The 7,327-nt window shown below is 38.9% G+C and overlaps 1 non-coding gene across 1 annotated transcript; it reads left to right on the top strand.

Annotated features, from left to right (window-relative positions):
• Positions 1–6,913: 6,913 nt before the first annotated feature.
• Positions 6,914–7,023, top strand: LOC142214745 (U6 spliceosomal RNA). The gene has a single exon (XR_012717309.1). It is a non-coding gene; the product is annotated as a U6 spliceosomal RNA (small nuclear RNA).
• Positions 7,024–7,327: the final 304 nt, after the last annotated feature.

The following is a 7,327-nucleotide window of genomic DNA, read 5'->3' as shown; positions in this document are numbered from 1 at the left end:
GGTCACAAAACTGTTATTCCAGGTTAAAAAGTGAATTGGCTCAGTAACCAGATACTTCTAGGTTTGCCTTTGAAGATTTCTTAGTGTATTGGTGGGGCAGTGGGAGGAGAGCTACTGAATTTCTGGGGAAAAAAAAGACATTTACCAGAGCTCATATGCCCAGCGCATTCTTACAAGTCCATTCTTTTGTTTCTATCATTTCTGCTGGAAACATTGGAGATTTATTTGCACCTACTGGTCTTACAGAAAGTAGAGTGCAAAGACAATAACCACGTTATCAAAGGATTTCAAGCTGAAAAGTCAAAGTTTTTTTAAAAAAATGTCATGACTCTTTAAGGATCCAGTTCACTGTGTATAATTGTGTTGTGGCGTATACTATATTCACCTATTGTACGTAGTGTTCCTCCCTGATCCGTAGGTTGTAAAGTGTTGGGCAGGACTCTTGTCTTCATGTAGTAACATGTTTTGTATATACTTGTTGGAGTCTGTATTGGCAGTCCTTAATATTTACAGTTAAGAACTTCATAACAAAATGGCCCTTATAAAGAAAAAGATAATAAAAGTATAAACTGAGCTTCGGACCAATGGTTTACACGAATGCTGGTTCTATATCAGAATGTATGTTCTCTATATATTGCTGTAGGATTCCTTCCATACTCTACACTTGTCTGTATTCATTATATTTACTATATGGATATAGACATATCATTAGAATTTTACTTGATCACCCCGATCAGACATTGTATATGGCCTTATAGACAATCACAGTCTAAGCCTAGGAAAACTCATATAACGGTATAGTATTGTTCTATCATTATCACGTTCACTGACATAATAGATCATTAAAGCACAAAGATACGTTTCAAAATGGCTCCATGTACAGTGCAGATACATAGGTTAGGGTCACCATAACCAAACTGTGTTTTCCCCTTGTGAATTGGTTCCGCTGTCACCAAAATATCACTGTTTTTGTCAATTTGAAAATAGGCAACAAAGATGTTGCCACTTAAGTCTTTGGAGCAATGACAATGCCTTCATTGCTCCAAAGAGCTCTGACAAAAACATCAATATCTTGGCAATGGAGGCGCCCATTCATAAGTGGAAAACAGGGTTTCATTCTGGTTATCCTAACCTATCCATGGGGCTTGGTTGATGTGCTGTGTTCTGGTGACGGACTGCTTTTAAGCTACTTTTTCAGCACCTACAGCATCACATCCTTCAAATCTTGATGACCATTAAATTACAAATACATCTTTTCAATGGGTTAGACTTCCAACAGGGCCTTATTTTTCACTGCAAATTTATCTTTGCCTCTTGTTTGATAATGCATGTGTTCTCGCAGTGCAGTTACGTGTATTCTCCCAGCTTTACATGCACCCCTGTGACGTAATGTGAATTTTTATTGATTCCACTGCCCGCCAGTCACATGATCCTGGTTGTAGAGTGTGATTGGCAGTTCTAAATCAATATCTACACTTTGACCTAGGGCCTGTTGTCAATATGTTGTCTATGTGATTTTAATAGTAACTTCAGTAAATATTTTTTCACAATGGATGTTGGAAGAATCTTCTGTTCCAAAAAGAGACAATTAAATTATAATGTGTGAAGAGATGCGTGCATGTGCAAGCACTGCATGTAAGTATTATAGGCATGAATGTTTAACACATTATTCTTGATGCTATATCAAGTTTGTTATTGAAGTGATTTTATTTACTATGTTATTCTACCCCACTCGGAGCTTTGGTTCAGAAATAGAGGACCAGCCTCCGGATTGGCGTCTTCTTGGAAAATTGAAACAATTATTTAGTATTTCTTTAATATGTCATGAAATGTGTAAGCTCTTGAGGATGATTAGTGCTTTACAAAAATGATTTCACATGCAAGACTTAAATCCCCGCTTTTCTATAGTAGCTCAGCCAAGCATACTTAAATGCTCCAGGATAATGTGAACATAATTAAAAAATATTCGAAAATGAAGCTGTCCTTTAATTTGGGAGCTAGATGGCACCACTAACCGTCACCGAGAGCCTTACAAAACATCTCTCTAACATTTTCCGCTTGCATCTCATTAGACTCAAGGCGAGTGGGTTGTTTATCTCGTTTACGCAGCGTCTCTGTTATCTTTGGTGTGAAATTTAGCTTGACAACAATTAATGCTTTCTAAGCAGGGCTCAGTATACAGAGGGTTTGTGTAATCTGCAGCAGGAAGCCAGGGTGGCTTCAAAGCCTTCTGTATCGCAGACAAAGATGTTATATTCTCTAGTGCCGAGTCGTGGCAACGGAGGGGTTAAACCCGCTACCATCTTATCGAGACAGTAGCTAACAGCATATAAAATATTCATATATGGTTGATCCGCTTAGTTTAGCACATTTCCTATAAGCTTTACAGTTTCAGACCTAATTTTACTCATGGTAGGTTAAGCTTAATGGCTAAAACCACCATCTGGGTAGAGTCTATTGTCTTGAAATATGCCACACATAAAATTGCAGTCGAATGGGGCAAAAGCTTCCAATTATTATCAGTAGTGTTTTCTCTACTTGATGTACTAGATTTATTTAGCATTCTTGAGATAAAAAGCGAAAGCGGGAGAGCAGCGGTCTCTGTATTTCATGCACCTACACACTATTTGGAAATGAGGGCGTTTTAGGTTATGTCTAAGACCAACCCGCCCTGATGTTCCTACATGTCATTTCCATACCATGTTTATTCACTGCTCATTCATGGAGTTACAGACCATCATTACAACTATTATATCAGAGGGTATTAGCGTTATATCACCATGAAGATCTACAGAGAATTACCCTGGGATAAACTTTAGTCGTAGGCCAACCACTGATAACCTCCCTAAACAGTCGCCAAATATCAATAATGATGCAAAGCTTGTCTGCAAATCCTTGTCCATTGTAATGGACAATCCTTACAATACCGGTGGCCAAAGCTACACTGACTTGTGGTGCTATCAGGTGGACATGCAAAGGAAGTCATCGTAGTGAGTAATGCGTGGTATATCGAGTTCTACTACAATTGTGGATAGACCTTAGAAATAAATCCCAGAGAAGGGAATTGAATGAAATATTACGGATCACACATCAGGCCTTTACACAGGAAAAAGCAGCAAAATATACAATTTTTACATATTTATGAAACAAAACATCCTTGATGCTAGCTTAATGGAAAAAAAAATGTTAAAGGGGTTCCAACCCCAAAGACATAACTCATCATGATCCTCATGTATTATTCTGCGTATATAGCACCTAATCAGAGGGAAAACGTGTCCCCCTGTTAAAGGGGCATCCCATTGCCATATATAGTACTTACGTATGGTTATGTGGTCGAGGGGCTTTTGTCCCCCAGAGACACAAGGACTTAGGTGTAACTGCTGCCTCTTTACTGCCTATTGGTAGCATAGGTCATAGTATGTAGAATATAAACACAATTTTCACCTCTTCTATTGACTGGCTATGCCCTATAAATGATACATCAGATATTGTTACCACATCTAGAAAATATTCCAACTCGTCCATATATATATATGGAACATTCACATTTTTTTACACAACATTATTACCCAATACAGTTGTCCATGAAACTCAAACATTTTTCTATTAGTTCAGATATTTTTATACTTCTCTTTCTACAAATTCAGAATTCTAATTTCCAAAAGTAAACAACTAAATTACAAATTAACAAATTCAAGCATTAAAAAAAAATAAAATACATTTTGCACGTTTCCAGATTTAGAAAAAAAGATACTTTTTCAATTCGGAGCATCGCACCTGTCCATGGGCTGAACCTGGTATTGCAGTTCGGCCTCCTACACTTGTCCATGGAGTATGTTTGAACAGTAGCTCAAACCCTGCAATTTTTTTTAGTAAGATCCTAGACAAGTCCTTTAATAGCACTTTTCTGATATAAATGAAAGATACAATAATCCTTGCTACTACTGCTGAGGTCAAAGTGCTCCGGCCTAAGAACTCAGCTCGCTGGAAAATTGAGGGTCATGCTGCAAAAGTAAACAAGAAGAAAAGACTTGATGACAGTGTCTGGACTCATGATATATGGTGTGGGGTCCCTGCAGCACAGTCATATTTCTTCTCTTTATAGACAGTGCCTATAGTGTAACTAATGATTGTCTTTCCTTCATCTGAAGTGATGAGATTAGCACAATGTGTTGGGCAGGTGAAAGCCTCTCCAGGTATATGTTTTGGAATACGCCTGGCAGTGGTTGAGCGCGCGCTCCCGGAGGGATTCTCTATAATGAAGCATCCTGCATTGTGCTGTAATCAGCTTGCTCTACACGCTTAGCTTCCTAACGAGAGCCGTGTTTATACAAGTGTAGAAAGCACATCTGTCCAGGCGCTGGGACAGCACTGCTTGTGACCGATTCAGCGCCTGAAAGTTAAATTAATGGTAAAAAGTTTAATTGTGAGTAAACAATGCCACATTAACCAGCGTTAAGTACAGCAGTGGGGACTGGGAAGCGGCTGTTTGGGCACAGATGTGGCTTCTTTGGTGCATTTTTTTCCCATCTTAATTATCCCATCTTGCTTTGTTTTTTTAATCGTGACATTGTAATCGATCAGCGGGCTCGCGTTAACTCTTCAGCTGCAGAACGTGCTAAGCCACCTCCAATTGGATGCTTTGATGTTTAGAATGAAAATGGGGCTAATGTGTTTGATATTTTCGTGATTATATTTAGGTTTCTTTCTATATAAAATCGTATACATAGGGTTAAAATAGGCAAAAGCATAATGTAGAGACAGAATAGTTGTTAGTGTTTGGTGAATTTGTGGACAATCTTTTTGATTAAAAAATACACACCCATGATTTATTTTTATTTTTTTTACAAAGCTGGAGGATATTACAGGATCTAATATTTGTAATTGTTGTCTTTTTTTTTTTTAGCTCAAAGAAAATGCTGTTGATGTTTTCAAATTAGTAATGTACCGCCCCTATACAGCGCCCTCTGGAGGAGAAGACCTCTAATTCGGCATACAGTAGAACATGGAACAATTTCCTCTCTGCTGAAAAATGTTTTTATGGCTCTGTATGACATTGGAGGCTTTCTGAGGTATAGTATGAACAGTACAGATGGTACAGTATGTTGTGTAAGGGGTCTGGATAAGTCCATGGTTATACACAGGGACAAGTTTGGCCTTAAAATTCTAATGTTGAAGCCTGTTTAAAAAGATACATATTATAAAGGCAACCTATCAATCTCTATAGTCCCTTCACTATTGCATGGGTTGCACTTTGACACTTTTTAAAAATTCAGCTTCCGGGTTGGGGCATTATTTAGTATGTAATTGTCTGCCCCCGTTGTCGCATACTTTCACCAGAATCTTTTGCATACCATCAACAGTGTTCCACATAACTTTTCATAGATAAGGGTCATAAGAATATGGATGGCAACACTAATTTTGGTTTTGACAGTGCAACAGGGTCTTTGCAGTTTCTAAGAATGAAGAAGAAAATTTTGATTACTTGGTTCACTCATCTCAATCACAGCAGGATACATCTCATATGGTGCTAGGGCTCATTGTGTGACTCCAACTTCTCTGCTGTCATAACAGTTGCTCTATCAAGCAGCCTTTTTCCTCTGTCAACCCTGTCTTCATCTTCATTAACAATGATCCCTAATAACTATAAGGTGCCTTCACTGCCTGGAATAAAGATATCCCTCCTAGTCTACCTGTTCTTGATGAGTTTGACTTTTAGTGGTAGTAGATGGAGTACTGGAATATGGGCTGTAAGAAACAAATGGCTATAATGAGTCTGGGAAGACTCTGACAATGGCGATGGTCATTCTGTTGCACACAGGACTTGGCATCCAGATAAGGGTAACAATGAGATGACGATGGAGGAAAAGTATGCTGACAGCAGCAGTTACAACATGAAAAAGTAACTGTCAGGGGCCAACCTCAGGCAAGCTTCGGTAGTGGGAGGAAAGGTGCACGCCATGTGAAGCAACAATCATGCCCAGGGAAAGTATATAGTTTTCTTGGTCCATTGTACCAGTGTTCTGTGTGGCAGCAGCTATCTGCAAATCCAACAAGACCAGTGCAAGTGCTGACACCATCCAATTAGTGAAGGACCAGTATCAACAGAAAGCAGTGTCTATCGACATCCTCCTGTTTTTCCTAAAGGGAACGTTTCCTGCCCCCAACTTTAGCAGAGCAATCCATTGCTACCACTTCCACTCCCTCATTTCATGGATGTAAGGTTAAGCATTGCCATGAAGTTTTACATGAGCATGAACCAGAGAATCGTGGCAATAGAGATGCTCCACTATATCCAGCAGCAAGTATCACACTGAATTTCTCCCCACCCCACAAGTGGGGAGTATGGCCAGGGACAATGGCACACATATCGTGTTTGCACTGCAATTTGGCAAAAGAACTCATTACCCATGCATGACACGTGCTAAATTTGGTGATGTACATATAGTTGCTTAATGGAGGTGCTACTCATGGCCAGAAAAGTCTCTTGGCATTTCAGCCATTCTCATGTGGCTAAGAAGACTGAGCTGTACCTACCATGTGCTAATTCCAACAATGGTGTGTTTATGTGTCACAGAGGGTTTCTGACACCCTCAGGTACCAGGATCTGAGTGTCAAAACTACTTCTGCAACCCCCTATAGCTATAGCCCTGTTTACAAGGTGGAAGTAGAAGTTTATAAAGAAATGAAATGAAAAGTACACTTTAAAATGTAAATATATGTCACCATTGTATACAAAGAAATAAAATATTTTAATCCCCTATTTCTACCTCTAGAAATGGTTTCCCCATTCTACTGAATGGAAAGATGCCCTGACTATGTTGTGATGCATCTCCCTCCGTAAGTGCTGAAAAGGTGGTCATATTGTGTGATAAATCTAAGAAACAACAAGAATAGAGCTTTAAAGGTGAGTATGCTCGGTTTGCCAGCACATATGCTAAAATTGGAACGATACAGAGAAGATTAGCATGGCCCCTGCGCAAGGATCACACGCTCGCAAATCGTGAGGTGTTCCATTTAAAAAAAAATTTAAAAAAAGAAAAGAAATTTAAAGGTGAGTAGCAAACAACATGTTGGGTTAATATCTTCCAAAATGGAAAACTGATGGGGGTTTTTTGCAAGCAACTCAACTTTACACGGTTGTCCAGGATTTGGGGAATGGATATTCTTGTTTACTTTTTTTTTTGTCTACTAGCTGTGTATGGCATTGCATTTCATCCAAATTTAAGTGGATAGGGCTGAAATGCCATACCAGACATTGCCCACAATCAAGGTGGTGCTATGCATTAACAAATATATAAAAATTGTCACATTGTATACACTGTCT

Source organism: Leptodactylus fuscus, chromosome 7, assembly GCF_031893055.1.
Source record: "Leptodactylus fuscus isolate aLepFus1 chromosome 7, aLepFus1.hap2, whole genome shotgun sequence".
Classification (NCBI taxonomy): Eukaryota; Metazoa; Chordata; class Amphibia; order Anura; family Leptodactylidae; genus Leptodactylus; species Leptodactylus fuscus.
This window is presented reverse-complemented; position numbering and strand designations above follow the sequence as displayed.